The sequence below is a fragment of the Chlorocebus sabaeus genome, chromosome 17 (assembly GCF_047675955.1).
Source record: "Chlorocebus sabaeus isolate Y175 chromosome 17, mChlSab1.0.hap1, whole genome shotgun sequence".
NCBI classification, from domain to species: Eukaryota; Metazoa; Chordata; class Mammalia; order Primates; family Cercopithecidae; genus Chlorocebus; species Chlorocebus sabaeus.
The window spans coordinates 59,824,469-59,843,650 of NC_132920.1; the positions used below are offsets into that span (position 1 = coordinate 59,824,469).

Genomic DNA, 19,182 nt, shown 5'->3' on the forward strand with positions numbered 1-19,182 from the left:
CTAATTAGGCAAAAACAGGAGGTAAGGAAACAGTCAATCATCTATTGCCTGAGAGCACAGAGGGAGGGACAGTAATCAGGACATAAACCCAGGCATTCGAGCGGGCAACAGCAACCCCCCTTGGGTCCTCTCCCATTTTATGGGAGCTCTGTTTTCACTCTATGCATTCGAGCGGGCAACAGCAACCCCCCCTTGGGTCCTCTCCCATTTTATGGGAGCTCTGTTTTCACTCTATCAAATCTTGCAACTGCAAAAAAAAAAAAAAAAATGAGCTGGCGGTAAAAAGTCACAAAGCAGCTGGGCACAGTGGTTCATGCCTATAATCCCAGCACTTTGGGAGACCGAGGTGGGCAGATCACCTAAGGTCAGGCGTTCAAGATCAGCCTGGTCAACATGGTGAAACCCTGTCTCTACTGAAAATACGAAAATTAGCCAGGCGATGGTGGCAGGCACCTGTAATCCCAGCTACTCAGGAGGCCGAAGCAGGAGAATCACTTGAACACAGGAGGGAGAGGTTACAGTGAGCCGAGATCATGCCATTGCACTCCAGCCTGGGCAACAAGAAAGTCACAAAGTACACAATGAAACAAGGCCCCACTGGTGAAACTATAGAAACAATAGACACAAACCCATAGGCAAAAACTCCAGGTATGTTAATTATCAGATATTATATATAAAATAAACGTATTTTATATATTTAAATAGAGGGAAAAGAATATCAAAAGTAGGAGTTAGGAATAAGAGATTATCAAAAATACCAAGCAATGAAAAATATAATAAAATACAATAATATAAATTAAAATTCAGTGAACAAAGAGTATATATACAAAGAACCCACTCAAATCGGTAAAAAACATACAAACAACCGAACAAGAAAAATGGCAAATGAAATGGACGGGCATTTTGCAGAAGAAGAAACATATATGGCTAATAAACATCCAAAAAGATATAAACTACGAAAAAATGTGTGGGGCTCTTCCTCTTCCCCTAAGTGGCCTGAGGTAATCTGTGAAAATGGTTCACTATTCACTTGACCCAGACAACCCCACAAAATCATGCAAATCAAGAGGTTCAGATCTTCATGTTCACTTTAAGAACACTCATGAAACTGCCCAGGACATCAAGGGTATGCATATATGAAAAGCCATGAAGTATCTGAAAGATGTCACTTTACAGAAACAGTGTGTGCCATTCCAACGTTACAATGCTGGAGTTGGCAGGTGTGCCCAGGCCAAGCAATGGGGCTGGACACAAGGTCGGTGGCCCAGAAAGAGTGCTGAATTTTTGCTGCACATGCTTAAAAATGCAGAGAGTAATGCTGAACTTAAGGGCCTAGAGGAAGATTCTCTGGTCATTGAGCATATCCAAATGAACAAAGCACCTAAGACGCGTCGTTGGACCTACAGAGCTTGTGGTTGGATCAACCCATACATGAGCTCTGCCTGCCACATTGAGATGATCCTTACTGAAAAGGAACAAATTGCTCCTAAACCAGAAGAGGGGGTTGCCTAGAAGAAAAAGATATCCCAGAAGAAACTGAAGAAACAAAAACTTAACAGCACGGGAGTAAATTCAGCATTAAAATAAATACAATTAAAAGTAAAAAAAAAAAAAAAAAAAAAAAAAAAGAAAAGAAAAGAAAAAGAAAAGATGTGTGGCATCATTAACAATCAGGGTAACAAATCAAGCCCACAATGAGGTTAACAGATTGCATGTATTCAACTGGAAAAAAAATTAAGTCTAATATTACTATGTGTTGAAAAGAATGTGGCTCCTGATGCTCGCTTAGACATGGCTGAGGAAAGTATAAATTGGCGCAGATATTTTGAAAAAGAGTTTGGCATTATCTCCTAAAGTTGAACTTCTATGTATATCCAGCAATTCTACTAAGAATTGATCCAGTAATTCCACTAAGCATATACACAAGAAAAACTGCACGTGAACAGTAAGAGGCATGTACAAGAAATAGTGTACTCAGAGTGGCACTCATACAGTAAAGGCCTGAAAACAAATGTCCACTTACAAGACAGCAAATGAGCAAACTGTGGTATAGTCATACAAAAGTCAAAACAAATAAACTATAGTGAACAATATTATTAGCAATACTATTAGCAATAGCATATTAAGTGAAAAAAGTTAGTTTCAAATAAATTACATAAAGTATGATAACGTTTTTTATTAAGTTAAAAGTAACTAAAATTTTAAAATTTAAACTTTTTAAGCTAGGCGCAGTGGCTCATACCTGTAGTCCCAGCTACTCAAGAGGATGAGGTGGGAGGATCACTTTTTTGAGCCCAGGAGTTTGAGGCTACAGTGAGCTATGATGGCACCACTGCACTCCAGCCCGGGCAACAGAGTGAGACTCCACCTCTAAGAAGACACATAAATAAAAAAAAAAAAATTAACTTTTCAGGAATAAATAGACTAGCAATAAAACTCTGGACAGGGAAACAAAAGAACGATGAAATGTGTTTCAGAATGATGGTTATCTTCAGTAAGAAGATTCAGGCCAAAGGAAAAAGAGACCATATCATTAGACATAGGTTACTACCAAGATCTTAGCTTTTGTTTTGAGTGGGGGTGTATAGGTACCTATCAGATAGATAGAAAGATAGAATAATTTAAAAATAAATAGGTATGGAAGTGCAGAATCTCTTCAATACACTGATTTCCTTTTTTTTTTTTTTTTTTTTTTTTTTTTTTGATATATACCCAGCAGCAAGAACTACTATATGCTGGATCATACAGTAGTTCTATTTTTAGTTTTTTGAGGAACCTCCATATTTTGTTTTCCATAATGGCTGTACTAAGTTACATTCCTACCAACGAGCATTCTCCTTTCCCTGAATCCCTGCTAGCATTTGTTATTTTCTTTTTGATAATAGACATTTTAACCAGAGTGCGATGATATCCCATTGTAGTTTTAATTTGCATTTCCTTGACAATTAGTGATGTTGAGCATCTTTTCATACACCTGTTTGTCATTTGTATGTCTTCTTTAGGGAAATATCTATTTAGATCTTTTGCCTATTTTTTAATCAGATTATTTGTTTTTTTGCTCTTGAGTTGCTTGAGTTCCTCACATACTCTGGTTATTAATCACTTGTCAGATGAATAGCTAGCAAATATTTTTTCCCCATTCTGTGGGCTGTCTCTTCTCTTTGTTGATTGTTTCCTCTGAAGCTTTTTGGCTTGATATTATCCCACTTGTCAATTTGGTTTCCTGTGCTTTTGAGGTCTTACTGAAGAAATCTTTGCCCAGACCAATGTACTGAGGCATTTCAATAGCAAGATATGAAATCAACCTAAGTGTCCATCAATGGATGAAATTATAAGGAAATTGTGATACACACACACACACACACACACACACACACAATGGAATATTATTCAGTCATGAAGAAGAATGAAATTCTGTCATTTACAGCAACATAGATGGAACTGGAAGGCATTATGTTAAGTGAAGTAAGCCAAGCACAAAGAGAAAAATCCTGCCTGTTCTCATTCATGTTGGAGTTAAAATAGTGGATCTCATGAAGCTAGAGAATTGAAAGGTGTTTACCAGAAGCTGGGAAGGTTGGGCGGAGAGGGGAGATGAAGAGAGGTTGGTTAATGAGTACAAAAATACACTCAGAAGGAACAAGATCTAGTGTTTGGTAGCAATACAGGATAGCTGTGATTAATACTTTATTCTATAGTTCTAAATAGCTAGAAGAGGTTTGGAATGTCTCCCAGCACAAAGAGAATGATAAATGTTTGAGGTTATGAATATCCCAATTGCAATTTGATCATTACACATTATGCTTGTATCAAACACCAGATGTAAGCCAGCCTCAGTGGTGCATAACTATAGTCCTACTACTTGGGAGACTGAGGTGGGATGATCACTTGAACCTAGGAATACAAGGCTGTAGTATACTTTACACCTGTGAATGACCACTGCACTCCAGCCTGGGCAACACAGAGAGACCCTATCTCTTAAAAAACACAAAACAAAAAACCGTGTACCCCATAAATATGTACAACTATTAGTATCCATAATAATTAAAAACAAGGTTGAATCTGATGGGTCACACCTGTAATCCCAGCACTTTGGGAGGCCAGGGTGAAAGGATCACTTGAGCCCAGGAGTTCAAGGCTGCAGAGAGCTATGAGTGCACCACTGCACTCCTGCCTCGGCATCAGAGCAAGATCCCATCTCTTAAAAAAAAAAATCAATAAATAAAATTTAAAATAAATTTATATAAATTAAATAAATAAATGAAAGTGGCACATAAGCCAATGGGTGTCATGAATTCACCATCTTACTTTCTTTTCATCCCTCTTATCACCACCTAAAACCATTATCAATCATAACTACATTTGTTTTGATTAGCTCATAAAACTTTTCAAAAATATTATCTCATTTAATCCCTGCAACAATCTTATGAAATGTGCTTTGCTATCATTCTCATTCTACGTAAGGGAAAACTATGGCTAAAAGAGATAAGTGACTGTTCCAGTTTAAATCCATTTCTTAAACTCCAAATTCTGCATTCTTTCCCACATGAGCCTGAAAAATATCCTTCCTAATCGCTCCACACGCATTTCAAATCATGTGATATTTAAGAGATCTCAAAGATATAATAAAATAGCACCAAATCACCAAAAGCAGACGCCAAAACTAACACCCTTGAAAGGTGAGATTCCTCAGACTAGTAGATCCCTTTCTCAGCCACCTAAACAAGGTCACATTAATGGCCTAGTTATCTTCACTAATACCATCTTCAATCACACACAAACACATAACCTTCTGAACAACTCCTGACTGAGCTTCTATTTGGAACCTAAGCCAGATATGGTTTTTGGTTTTTTGTTTGTTTGTTTGTTTTCTGTTGCCCAGGCTAAAGTGCAGTGGAGCGATCTTGGCTCACTGCAAGCTCCGCCTCCCGGGTTCACCCCATTCTCCTGCCTCAGCCTCCCTAGTACCTGGTACTACAGGTGCCCGCCCCCACGCCCGGCTAATTTTTTTGTATTTTTATTAGAGACGGGGTTTCACCATGTTAGCCAGGATGGTCTCTATCTCCTGACGTCGTGATCTGCCTGCCTCAGTCTCCCAAAGTGCTGGGATTACAAGCGTGAGCCACCACGCCCGGCCTGCCAGAGATGTTTTAAGATGCTCACAGGGCCCTGAGCCACTGTTTTACAGATCCCATCACGTGAGACATATACTCAGACACATTCAATACATTTTCCATTAAATGCTTAAAAGGGCTTTTATTATTCGAAAAACATATTTTGTTAAAAGATATTTTTGTGTAATTTTAAATTTCACTTATACACAATTATACAAATGTTGAATTGCAACTAGGCAGTTGAAATTATGACTAGTATTTAATTAAAGATTGTTTTTAAAGTTAAGTTCCAAGCTTCTTATTTTGGAATCAATAATATATATTTAGGTCCCAGTGATCTCAAAAAGTCTTGAAGAGCTCATGGACCCTAAGGACAGACCAGAGTGCCTAATGGACACACCATCGGGCCAGGAGCAAGGCTACAGACTATTGGTTTCAATGGCAGAGGGCTGTCCGGGGCTACCCCTGGCTTCATCCCTAGAGCGGCTGGAATCTTAGTACAGGTGAACTTATCCACCACACCACTTCTGCCTACCACAAATTCAAGCCCCATGGGCAACTCTTTTCTCAAAAACTATCATCCTTTTGTTACTGTGTAGCTGCTCCACTGCTGCCCTCCTAGTAAACTCTTTTCTAGGTGCCCTTTGAAACCTTCATTTAATTGTCAGGGAGCTCTAATTCCTCACGAAAGTGCCATCTCCAGTGCTTGTCTTACCTTAATCATTCCACGTGTATTTGTTAAGTGCCTGCTCTCTATACCTCTGCATCTCTCCAGCAGAGGCTTCTCCTTCTCCTGCATGTCTCATCGAAATCTCAGAAGGAACCATCATCCAACGCCACTCTTCCTTTCCCTGAATTGTCACTGTCTGGCCTCCGGCCACACCACCTCATTTGCTGAGGACTTTGGAACCTGACTCATTGCTTCTTCTCCACTTTGAGTGTAGTCATCTGGGAAGATTTCCACATTCATGTGGATGGGCCAGCCAACACCTCAGCCACAAAAGTTCCTAGCTTCCTGAGCTCAAATAATCTTTATCTTCTCTCCTCTTCTCCCAGCATGCCATGGCCCCATTCTGGACGATGACATCACCTGGTACTGAACCAACTCTGAGACCTCTCATTGTAATCCAACAATGTGACCTACGATTTCTGGCTCTCCAGCTCTCTCACAACTCTTCAAGCTAATCCAGACCTCTAATGTTCTGTTCCCGGTCAGACCCATGATTACCATTAAGATTTCCTGTTCTTCCTCATCAAGTCTCATGATGCATCATTTCAAGCATTCTCTCGACATCAATACCCCAGCCTCCTCCTCTAGAGCTATCAATTCCGCCCTCTATCTTGGATCAGTTGGAACATTCACCTTAACTCCCAATTCTAAATGGCTGAAACGTGCTTTGAAAACACTACTCAATGAAGCAGCTTAATCCCTCCACAAATGTCAACTATCTAACATCAGCTGGGTTCTCAGCACTGTTTTTCTTTAACAACTTCTAGCTATCCCCAAATGTATCCATTTCTACTCTTACTCTCACCTGCATTCTGTCCAGGCCCAGGAAAGGCCCCCTTTCTTCTCCCTAAAATATCTCAAATGTCTCCCATCTTATGAAAGACCTTTCTGAATCCTATATCCTCCCTAGCTTACTGCCTTAATTCCTCGTCTCTTCTTAGGCCAACTCCTTTAAAGGGTAATTTATAAAGGCTCTTTCCACGTCTTTATCTCCTAGTCATTTTTTCCCCATTCATCTTTAAATTGACTTGTATTGTATCAAAGTAAAACGTGCCTGTAAGTTAAAAGCAAATAATGCTAAAAAACATTTGGCCTAAAAGGCTCTTACCTAGATACCCGGCTCTGATCAAATGTCACCTTATCAAAGAATGTTCCCTGACTGTGCAATGTAAACCCATCATCCCACCCCAACACTATCTTCCCCTTTACCTGAAGCATTTTTTTTCATACCATTTACCACCTCTTAGCATAATGTAAATTTAGTTATCTGGCTGGGCGCAGTGGCTCACGTCTTTAATCCCAGCACCTTGTGGGGGCCGAGGTGGGCAGATCACTTGAGGTCACGAGTTCAAGACAAGCCTGACCAACATGGTGAGACCCCATCTCTACTAAAAAATACAAAAAATTAGTTGGGCATGGTGGCAGGCACCTGTAATTCCAGCTACTTGGGAGGCTGAGGCAGGAGAATCACTTGAACCCAGGAGGCAGAGGTTGCAGTGAGCAAAGACTGTGCCTCTGCACTCTAGCCTGAGTGACAGAGTGAGACTCCATCTCAAAATAAATAAATAAATTTAGTTATTTGTTTTTATTTTTATGGGATCCGTGGCACAGAGCAAACACTTAAAAAATATACGTGGAATTAATAAAAATCTATTCTAATTATAACAGGATATCAAATTAGAACTTTTTAAGTTAGTTTCAACGGATATCCCATAGGCTGGGAACAATGCAATAAATGCCACTATCTCCCAATCCTAAAGGAAAGTGTTGGAACAGTACAACTCAAAGTATGCCCATGGACAAATGCTAGTCTGATAACTGTTTTTATTGGTTTGCTATAAGATAAATACAGAAATTGGAAGTATTTAGAGACTTTTAGAATAATTTGACATTGCTTGGAACTACAACTGGTCAATAGACTTGTCTTCTTGAACAGACTATTTCAGGTGCTGTTGAACTCACATAATACGTCACCAGTGTGATGTGAACTGAAGACCAGTCATGCAATAAAGGGCCAGGTACAGACCTGTAATGAATTGGAAGTTAAAAAAAAAGAATCTTTCCCACAAATGTACGAAACGCCCTGTGCTAAACCATCTGTGACGACCATGTTAAGTCAGTGTGACACAGATTAGAGCAACATGAGCCCATCACCACTCTAAGAGAGGTAGACAAAGCCAGAAAACAAGAGGAGAGATCACTTTGGAGAAGGCTATTGATGCCTTGAGCATTTCCTCCTAGAAGAGAGGTTGGTGTGCATATCCTATGCCTTAAATCAAGGGAGAGGGCTTGAAGGGCAAAAGATGTCTCCCCTGGAGTTTAAGGAACATGTGACTAGAATATGACTCTCACCAAAAGACTCTAAAGGTGAAGACTGTCGCCAGAATAAAAGATCTGCTTGGCATTGAGCTGCCCCTCCATGGCACATGATTTTGGGAGGTCTGTCATGGACCCAAGGACAGAGGGAGCTAGTTTAAGCTCCTATTCAAAGGGTTCCTATCCAAGAGGACTTTGTGAATGGAAGGAGGGACCAAATAGAGGAGGTGAACCATCAGAAGTTCAGAAGACCAAGGCAGGAATACACAAGCAAAGACAAGACTCTTCCCAGACGAAAGGAACTACAACATATTTAGAGGACACCAACTGCCAGGTCATAACTATAAGGGCTGTGCAAAACTAGGCCCTCGTCCCCTAATCCCCTTTCTCCTTGGCCAATCCTAGAGCAGTCAGAAGCAACAGGAGGGTATAGGAGAAAATGAGGAGAGAAGAGAGGAAAAAAACAACCATGTCCTTTGCCACTGCAGCCTGAATCTCTGTCAAGCTGAGAGAAGGGAAAAAATATTAACGTTGAATATGAAGTTGTAATAATTCATGAGGCCAGACTGGAGTTATATTATTATTAGATGGAGCTAAAATCTTTAATGCTTGACAGTGACCCAAGGACTTTCTATTATCTAAGAATCACCAGTAAAGCTGTGGCACCTGCCTTGAGTTTTTCCTTAGGAGTAGAGAGTGAGTTAAATGGTGATTGGTGAGGAAGAATACATTTAATTTCTCTTTGCACTTGAATTAATAAATAGATTATATACAAAAATTGTGGTCCCCTGGCTCTTCTTCCCACCTTCTCAGACACAACCACTTTCAACTTTCTACATATCTTACCGCATTTATCTTAATAGTTCCAAGTAACATGCATATAGTGGTATGTCTAGGTTTATTAATTATAGTCATCATCTATTCAGTCCCTATTAAGATAGATAAAGATTACACCTTTCTTACAGAATATTTGCATAAATCCATATTCAGTGATATTATGGTTAATTGCATCTTAATATTATTCACTCTTGAATTAAGTAGTGTACCATGGTTAAATTTTCTTGCTTACTCAAATCTATAAATAGATTAATCCACACAATAACACTATAAAGTTATGACCCCCATTCTAAAGTGGAGGAACCTGAGCCACAGAGAAACTAAATAACTCACTTGCCTAAAGGCACTGAGCTGGTAAGTGCTGAAACCAAAATTTAAACTCAAATTAGGCTGTATAGTTCCAGAATGCACACTCTTAGACCCTCCATGATAGTGCTTACATTTGCTAACAGGTTTAAGTCGTAGCTCAAGCAAAATTAAACTGGGTCTAGCCCATTACTAAAGTAGGTGCTATTCTAGCATATGATGAAGACATTTTTAAAATTTCTATTCCCACAATGAATAGATCACTTTCAAAAGAGTATCCAGAAAGGTACTTTGGATATGTAACATACAACCCAACTTGTTAATTCATCACAATAACTGAACGTATGATTTTCCTTTTATCCATTCTTTTTTTTTTTTTTTTTTTTTTTTTGAGACGGAGTCTCGCTCTGTCGCCCAGGCTGGAGTGCAGTGGCCAGATCTCAGCTCACTGCAAGCTCCGCCAACCGGGTTCACGCCATTCTCCTGCCTCAGCCTCCCGAGTAGCTGGGACTACAGGCGCCCGCCACCTCGCCTGGCTAGTTTTTTGTATTTTTTAGTAGAGACGGGGTTTCACCGTGTCAGCCAGGATGGTCTCGATCTCCTGACCTCGTGATCCACCCATCTCGGCCTCCCAAAGTGCTGGGATTACAGGCTTGAGCCACCGCGCCCGGCCCCTTTTATCCATTCTTTACTCCGACTTCTCACCTTACAATTTTCCCTTAGCAAAAGTTAAGCAGTAACTCTTCAGAAAAATAAAATAGTCTAGAGATTCATTATTAAAAATGTATCGAAATCTTATAATTCCCTGGAGCTAAGGTTTAGAACACAAAGCACAGTCTCTTTCCTCTAAAATGACATAATTCTTATAATTACTAAAGTCAGAATAAGAGATAGAACTACAATGAAGAAATTACTTTGGAGGAACCATTTTAGTATGTTTCTAAGAAAGCAGTATATTAGGCCAGGCACAGTGGTTCATGGCTATAATCCCAGGACTTTGGGAAGCCAAGGCGGGCAGATCGCTTGAGGTCAGGAGTTCGAGACCAGCCTGGCTAACATGGTAAAACCCTGTCTCTACTAAAAGTACAAAAATTAGCCAGGCATGGTGACACACACCTGTAATCCCAGCTACTTGGGAGCCTGAGGCAGGAGGTGGAGGTTGCAGTGAGCCAAGATCGCACCACTGCACTCTAGCCTGGATGACAGAGTAAAACTCCGTCTCAAAAAAAAAAAAAAAAGAAGAAGAAGAAGAAAAGAAAGCAGTACTTTTCGGTTTTTCAACTTATCTGGTTCCATAATTAGTGAAAGAGATATTTTTAAATATAGATTAATGAAACACTTAGTATAGTCCCTAGTAATATAAAATACTGTCTTTCTCAAAGTTATATATACCTAAAGAATTAAGGCCGGGCACGGTGGCTCACGTCCGTAATCCCAGCACTTTGGGAGGCCAATGGGGGCAGATCATGAGGTCAGGATTTCAAGACCAACCTGACCAACATAGTGAAACCGCATCTCTACTAAAAATACAAAAATTAGCCAGGTGTGGTGGCACGCATCTGTAGTCCCAGCTACTCGGGAGGCTGAGGCAAGAGAATCACTTGAACCCGGGAGACAGAGGTTGCAATGAGCCAAGACCACGCCATTACACTCCAGCCTGGGTGACGGAGTGAGACTCCATCTCAAAAAAAAAAGCAACAACAACAACAAAGAAATAAAAGAACAAGTGAAAATTAGAATATAAAGCAAGTAACTGATAAAAGAATCAGAGAATGCCTGACATCCAATTGACTGATCTTCCCACCCCATTTCCCATCTTTAAACTCAAAAGTTTATTTTTATGTTTTTGAAAAATCCAAGTTTTAAAGAGCAAGCCATAGGCCACAGAATTCTAAAATTCTCCAACCGTATTCAGCCTTTTACTCCTAAAAGCAAGAAATAGTACAACTCAAAAGATCAACAATCTAAAAATTTAATCCAAGTGGTTTCTCTGTACTGGTAAAAAAAAATCATAATTTCTGTAATTTGCCATTAGTGGAAGAATTCAAGCCCAACTCATTCACATTTTATTAAATGGGTGGCTAATATTTAGTTTCACAGAGACCAAAAAAAGCACCAAATAAAGGGAGGGGGTGGCACGTGCACAAGAAACTTGGCTAACGATTTTTCAGACGCTTCTTGGTTAAAACTGCAAGAGCTAAATGAACACAGAAATCCACTTTAAAGTATATGTTCAGGTTGAATGTGTAATTTTTGCCCTTCTGAGCTCCTGGGACAAAGGTTTATGCTCAATAATGTTTAACCTTCTTGAAATGCAGAAGGAGAAAAGGCTCAAAGCAATATGTCAGAAGTGATTATCATAGTTCAAGGGAAATGGTTATTCTGATGGCCAAGAAAAATGGACTCATTTTCAACATGAATGCTAGCCACTTAAAAATAACTATTATTCTGTGGCTGCAAATTATGAACATTAATAGCATGAAAGCACATGTCCTGTAAGGACCCCATTGCTTCTGAAAGATATCCACATCCAGCTATCCAGTTTTGGAGAAAGTAAATGGGGTATTTTTATTGTGTTTGGCAAAGTAGCTAAAAATTACACTCCATTCTCAATTAACAATGCCTATTTCTAATAAGACTAATATATAAATAAAATTCACAGATAATTCTAAAGCATCCTAACTTAGGATAGTTTCAAACTTTCTTAATTAAGCTATGAACAGAGTTAGAAATGTATAAATCACTGGCTTGCCTCCCTATTTAGTAACAGAAAATTAAAAGTATGAGCAACAAAATGAAAGCAAATAATCCACTACTGGAAAGGTATCTCCTGAGCAGAGTCACATAATGGCATGTGATGTCAATATTAAAGATTAACTCAAATCGATTAAGCAACTCAATATCTTGCATTTTAGCTATCATCAAAATTTCATGAGCTCTGTGAAAAGATATATGTGTAATCTGCTAGAATAAAGTAATACTAAAATGAAAGAATTCCACTTACTAAGAAAAAATTGTTAGAACAGCTATCGTTTGAATTTCAGCAAGACGAAGTCAAGCAATGTGATAGCATGTTGCTTTGTTGTTGTTGTTGTGGTTGTTGTTGTTGTTTGTTTGCTTGTTTGTTTCCGAGACGCAGCCTTCCTCTGTCACCCAGGCTGGAGTGAGGTGGCGCGATCTCGGCTCACTGCAACCTCTGCCTCCCAGGTTCAAGCTGATTCTCCTGCCTCAGCCTCCCGAGTAGCTGGAATTACAGGCGCATGCCACCACACCCAGCTGATTTTTATATTTTTAGTAGAGATGGGGTTTCACCATGTTGGCCAGGCTGGTCTCAAACTCCTGACCTCAGGTGATCCACCCACCTCAGCCTCCCAAAGTGCTGGGATTACACGTGTGAACCACCGCACCCAGCCCATGTTGTCTTTAAGGTCAGTTTTATTTTGATGATGATTCTAGTCTCAGACCAATAAATCAGCAAAGAACAAAAACAGCAGTCTTGGGGGAAAAAAAATCAGTTGTAGATTTTAAAACAGAAGAATATGCCTATATAATTCCTTGCCTATTTTATATTATTTAAGTTTTAAATAATAAGCACATTTTATACACCATTCACTAATATGGTTTGTCAAATGTTCTAAGTAAAAAGTCAACAAATAGGCAAACAGTTCTTTGTTAACAGAAAAAAAAATGTAAAAAGAAATCAGAAGATGGCCACAGGAACAATATTTCTACCTTCTGCCTTTCTAAACGTAATATCTAAAATCTCAAAATGTTATTACCAAAAATTTAGGCTTGCTCTATGGAAAACAAAAGTGTCGACGATGCAAACTTCAAGTAAAGGTTTGTTTCTTTTATCTAACATCTTAAACCTTTCATTAAGGAAAATTTTATGCTTATACAACAAAGGAAAAGTATAGAGAACTGCCATTTACACACCCAGCTTTAACAATCACTATCTCCTGGTCAGTGCTATTTCAACTATACCCCTATCCACATTTTCTGCCCTACCCCACCAGATGATTTTAAAACCAGTCTGAGGGATTTTACTTCATTATTAAATATTTTAGTATGCATCTCTAAAAGATAAGGATTATTTTAAATCAAAATACCCTTATCAATCTAAAGTATTTTTATAAGTGTCTTAATATCATTAAATATCCAAGCCTGGGCAACAAAGCAAGACCATGTTTCTTCAAAAAAACTTAAAAATTAACCAGGCATGGTGGCACACATCCGTAGTCCCACCTTCTCAGGAGACTGAGGCAGGAGGATTACCTGAGTTCAGGAGGATGATGATGCAGTGAGTCGTGACTTTGCCACTGCACTGGAGCCTGGGTGACAGAGTGAGAACTTGTCTCAAAAAAAAAAAAAAAATTCATTGTTCATATTTCCCCCACTGTCTCCTTTTTTATATTCAGTTTATTTACCCAAATAAGGCATACATGTTACATTTGGTTGGTAGGTCTTTTAAGTTTCTTTTCATGTATAGACTATCACTCCCACATTTTTTCTTATAATCTGTCAAAGAAACTGGGGGTATTTGTTTTAGAGTTTCCCACACCGCAACTTTGCTAAATCCTAAATGTATCTTCACTATCTTCGCCTTATCATTTAATATATTCCTCTGTCACCTGTATTTTATGTAAATCTATAATTACAACTAGCAGTTTGATCTGATTTACGTTCAATTCTTTAGCAAGAATACTTTAAGTATTTTTGCGTACTTTCATCAGGAGACGCATATGTATGGTTGTCTCTCGTGTATTAGCAGTCATCAATGTGTCTAGGTTCGTTATTTTATCAGGGATTGCAAGATGGTGAAATTGTAATTTCACCATTCCTTCTTCCTTCAACAACAATTTGATTACCAAGTATAATAATCCTTAAAGTAAAGACAAGAAAATGCTTGCTTCTTTCCCTTTACCACTTTTTAGAAAAAAAAAAGTTAGTTCCCTAGCATTCCCCAAAAGTCACCAGTAAGATGGTTTTAAACAATATCATAGATTCATAGATTTTGAATATATGGATGTATTTCAATCTGCCATGATCATCATTCTTATTGATTGAGCAGTAGGAGCCTCTCCCAGTTTAGTCCTGGTCCTGACATGATCCCAGTAGTCTTTGATGCTTCCTTACTTTCTGGTTTGACAAGATGTGCCAAGCTCATTCTATATTTTCTGTTTCAGATCTGGAATCAGCCATTTCTCCAACAAGTTTGTGATTGATGGTTTCCACGGGTGTCCTACCTGCATCCCTTCCACCTGGCCAATGGACTCACATACAGGCAACTGTGAGTGTTGGGTGCTAATGGCTTATAGCCACCCTCTCCTTCAGGGACTCCCCTAGCCTAAAGCTTCCTCACACCCCCAGCCCTAGCAGCCCATAACCAATGACTGATGGAGGTGAGGGACAAAAGGCTTGCTTCAAGTTGAGACCAAGTCTAAAGTACAATTCATGTGCCAGAGTTCAATATTCAGAAGTGGAATTGTTGGCTCATATGATAACGCTATTTTTTAATTTTTGAAGACCTACCATACTGTTTTCTATAGCAGTTGAACCATTTTACATTCCTACCAAGAGTGCACAAGGGTGTGTAAACTTAATTTTAACACCATATTAGCTTAGGTATCTGCTTTGGTTTGAATGTTGCATCCCACTCAAAATTCATGTGTTGAAATTTAATCCCCAATGTGATAGTATTAAGAGGAGGGGCTTTTTGGAAGTGATTAAGTCATGGGGGTTTGCCGTCATGAATGGGTTAATGCCACTACAGAAGAAAAGGCTTCAAAGAGCTCCCTTGCTCTCTCTTGCTGTCTTTGCCTTCTGCCTTCCCCCAGGTGAGGATGCAGAAACAAGGTGTCATCAACGAGGAATGACACCTCACCAAATACCAAACCTGCCTATGCCTTGGTCTTGAACTTTCTAGGTTCCAGAACAGTGAGAAAATAAATTTCTATTATTTATAAATTACCCAGTCTCAGGTATTTTGTTATAGCAACACAGATGGACTAAAACAGTATCTGATCCTCATCAATCTTAGTAATACTGAGCTGCATATAAGAAGGGTCAATGTAGAGTAGGCAGTGGTATTCCCCAGCATCAGAGTTGATTATCTACTTTACCAATTGATAATTGAATAGGATGTGTGGAGGCTGCAGCATGGGCTTGATAGTATTAGACCAAAGTGGACTTGCCAATACATTGGTACCCTAGGGTGGCCAACACACACAATGCAAGCTGTCAACAGACTCTCAAAGATGTAAAGCTACTCCCTGGGAATGAGTCATACTGGGATAATGAATAATCCCTCCAGTCAAATGCAATCTACATTATTCTCCCTGGAAGTTCTCACCCAATTCTCTAAGCACTGTCAGAGATAGAGAGTAAATAAACATAGGATAAACACAGGAGACAACAGACTGCAAAGATGAGAGATGTCTGCTTCTATCTGACCTTATGAACTTAGGCCAGTCACTTACTCACTGAGATTTAGTTTTGTCAAACTAGATCAATAATATATGCCATACCCAACACACAGGGTGTCTGTTCAGATTAAATGAGATCATGAATATGAGCATTCTTTGAAAGTATGAGGTGCTACTTAACTACAAAGTACTACTCCAAAGCTATAATTTTCCTGAAACATTACTGTCGTTTCCAGAACTGAATTCTCCTCTCCCAAAGCACAAACTAAGTTTTGTTCAATTTCCATAGATTGATTTTTTTTTTGAATCACACTCATCATTTCACAACTAAAATAATAAAGAGAGAGAGAGACAATATTGAGAGAAATCAGACCCTTATCACTTACTTGGAGGTGGTTTAGAAGAGTAAAACAAAGGTGACGTTCGGAAAAATTAACAAGTAGTCTTAGGAAAAAAGGTTCAGAGAGACAGAACCATGAGCCTAGAAAAGAAACAATTTATTGATTTTCAAGTACAATTAACTTGCTGCTAATTAGAACTACTTAATGGTAGGAGATTGTATCACTAAAAGTACTGAAGTAGAGAGGAATCTAGCATTATGAAAACTGTTAAGTCAAATAAGCTCTAAGAGTCCCTCAAGCTTTAATATTCTTTGATTCACAAAGACTGATAATGACACAGTAGCAGGTGGCTATGCTTCATCCTCTCCACAATAAGAAATGGTCTTAAATTGTAAGCCATGGGATTTAGGGCAAAAATCAAGGAGTTGTTTCAGGCAGAGATGGCTGTTAAATTCCAAACAGAATTCTGAGGTAAGCTATGGCTGGGTCCTTTAAAATAAAGGAAGCTATACCCATCTTACCAGAACAATTTAAGAATTACTCTGGTTAGAGGTGAAATAATAAACTAGACCATCTTTGAAGGGGCTTTCTTTTCAGTCCTTTGATCTATAGTTGTCCACGAAAATTTTCAAAGTATAAGTGACTATCCAAATGTTTTCTTTAAGTTTCCTTGGTTTGGAGCTTAAAGAATTTTTTTTAAGACAACAGGTTGTCATCACATACAAGAAAGACATAAAAAGAATGGCAAGAGGTCTTGCTTCAGTCAAAATACTGACCTCAAAAAAGAATCATGAGTTATAAAGACATGTTTATTTTTCTCTAAGCAGAACACATGAATCCCTTTACCAAGTTAATCTTGGTTTCATGAGTTGTTTATAGAGAATAAACTGTTCATTCAATACAGTCTACCTACCTTGCACATTCCTGTGCACCTGTGCATTAATTATTCCCATACCTTACTATAATTTATTATAGCAAGCCTATAATAAATGAAATTTATTTTTTTTTTTTGAGATGGACTCTCGCTCTGTCACCAGGCTTGAGTGCAGCAGCGCAATCTCGGCTCACTGCAACCTCTGCCTCCCAGGTTCAAGCGATTCTCCTGCCTCAGCCTCCCAAGTAGCTGGGACTACAGGCACGTGCCACCACAACCAGCTAATTTTTGTATTTTTAGTAGAGACAGGTTTCACCATGTTGGCTGGGATGGTCTCGATCTCTTGACCTCGTGATCCGCCTGCCTTGGCCTCCCAATGTGCTGGGATTACAGAAGTGAACCACTGCGCCTGGCCATAAATGAAATCTTTCATAAAATTCTATTAATTATAAATCAAAAAGGGAGGTATAGCAATGTGTAGCAAAGACTCAGTACATTGAATGGGTGTCAGTCAAAAAAATTCTTTTCAGATAATTAGCAAAAGAAATTTGACTTTATTAATCAATTCATTCTCTAGAATTCCAAAGGGGAAAAGGAAACAAATGTTTCCTCTAAGAGCTTTGGATTTGCTAGTTAATTAGCCAAAGTAAGGTATGAGTTCTACAGTTATGCCTTCCACAGAAGGGGAAATGTCCCGAGGTTATGCAAATAAAGCTGCCTGGTCCTACATATTTATTTGAAAAGCAAAGGGAAAAGGAAGACCATTTTAATAATCTAAGCAGGAAAGGAACACAGGAACACCCTGCTATATTTTCAATGAGATCAAGGATATATGCTTAAGTCTTTCCTACACTGCAAAAAGTTCCCAACTACAAAGATGACAAAATCTGGTTAATGTTATTACAAATTAAAGCTATATAATGTTCTAAAATATACTGCAGCCTTACAAAAACCTAAGCTGTAATCAGAAAACCAGAAAATTTCCCCAAGACTGGAAAACAGAAACCCACAAGAGAAGGAAAAGGGGTGAGGTCGAGGAAGTGGTGGTTTGGTGGGGGAGAGTTCAGGGAAGGGAAAACCTAATGAGTGTGTCTGGAACTTCATTTCCTGCTATTTTCTCTAGTCTCTACCTGAGTGGCCTTTTCTTGGCCTAAAATGAATATCCTTAAATGAAAATCAAGAGCTACCTGGACCCACCTCTGCTAAAGGCATTTATATTTCTGAGAGAAGAGTTGGAAGCTATAAGCAATCCTCAGTCCTCTTCCCAAACTCTCATCACTGGCAGACTCCAAGGCTCAGACATCAATTGTCTTCTCTTCTCGATCAAATTCATTTTCTGAATCATCCCACCTAGTCTTATAGATTTAATAACATCTATGTACAAATAATTCCCACATCTTCCATGAAATCCAGACACAAGAATATCTAGTAGATATTTCAAACTTCACATATCCAAATCAGAAATGTTTATTTCCAATCCTCAATCCAAACCTGCTTCATCCTTTGTGCTTACCATTTCGGAAAAGAGGATCACCCAATCACCTGTGTTAGGCCCATATGTCCTCCAACTCCTCAGTCAAAACTGTCAGGCTCAAAAATACCATTGCTTGATGGTAGTGGGAGCCCAAAAGTAAGAAAACAGATGCTCACAGGCTAAGATTTTGCCAGCAGGGAGAACAAGCTGCAGCTTGGGCTACAACCTGGGAACACTAGCAATTTTTAATTAGACTTTTTCAGCTCAGTGAGAAAGTCTCAGAAATTCTAAGTCACCAGGAAATGCAGGCAATGTTGTTGCAGTGTGCCAAAAACTGGGATCAGTGAAATGTAACAGGAATAGAGTCATTATGTTTGATTATTTCCTAATGCTCTAAAACTGTTATTTCCCCATACCCACCCCCAATCTCGAACACATAAATACTTCTTGGGCCTGAAAGTTGTACATTAACAGGTTCATGTGAGCAGGCAGTAGGGCCTTGCTACCTCCTAGGTGCTCTGCCACAGAAAGAGGGGGCCAATAAAATGATGGCAAAAACGATGTCTGAGGTTTACCAATGGTTTTCAATACCATTTTTAAGATACATTCTAATTGATGTAACAGTTTAAAAACACAAAGATTTCATCTATATCTACCATCTACACAGTTAGAAGAATGAGACTCAAAGTAATTAAAATGCATCAGGAAGGCTGACAAGGATAAATGTCTAGCACTAGAATTGTGATCATGGGGGAATTCTCCATT

General features: G+C 38.9%; 1 protein-coding gene and 1 long non-coding RNA gene across 12 annotated transcripts in view; one reads left to right on the forward strand and one right to left on the reverse strand.

Annotated features, from left to right (window-relative positions):
- LOC140708892 (uncharacterized) overlaps positions 1–14,592 on the forward strand; it is a 41,090-nt gene extending 26,498 nt beyond the window's left edge. Inside the window, exon 3 of the long non-coding RNA XR_012089199.1 lies at positions 14,490–14,592. This is a non-coding gene — a long non-coding RNA (uncharacterized lncRNA). The remainder of the gene's footprint in view (positions 1–14,489) is intronic.
- Positions 1–19,182, reverse strand: part of DST (dystonin) — a 486,601-nt gene that overhangs the window by 404,220 nt on the left and 63,199 nt on the right. The window lies entirely within an intron of this gene.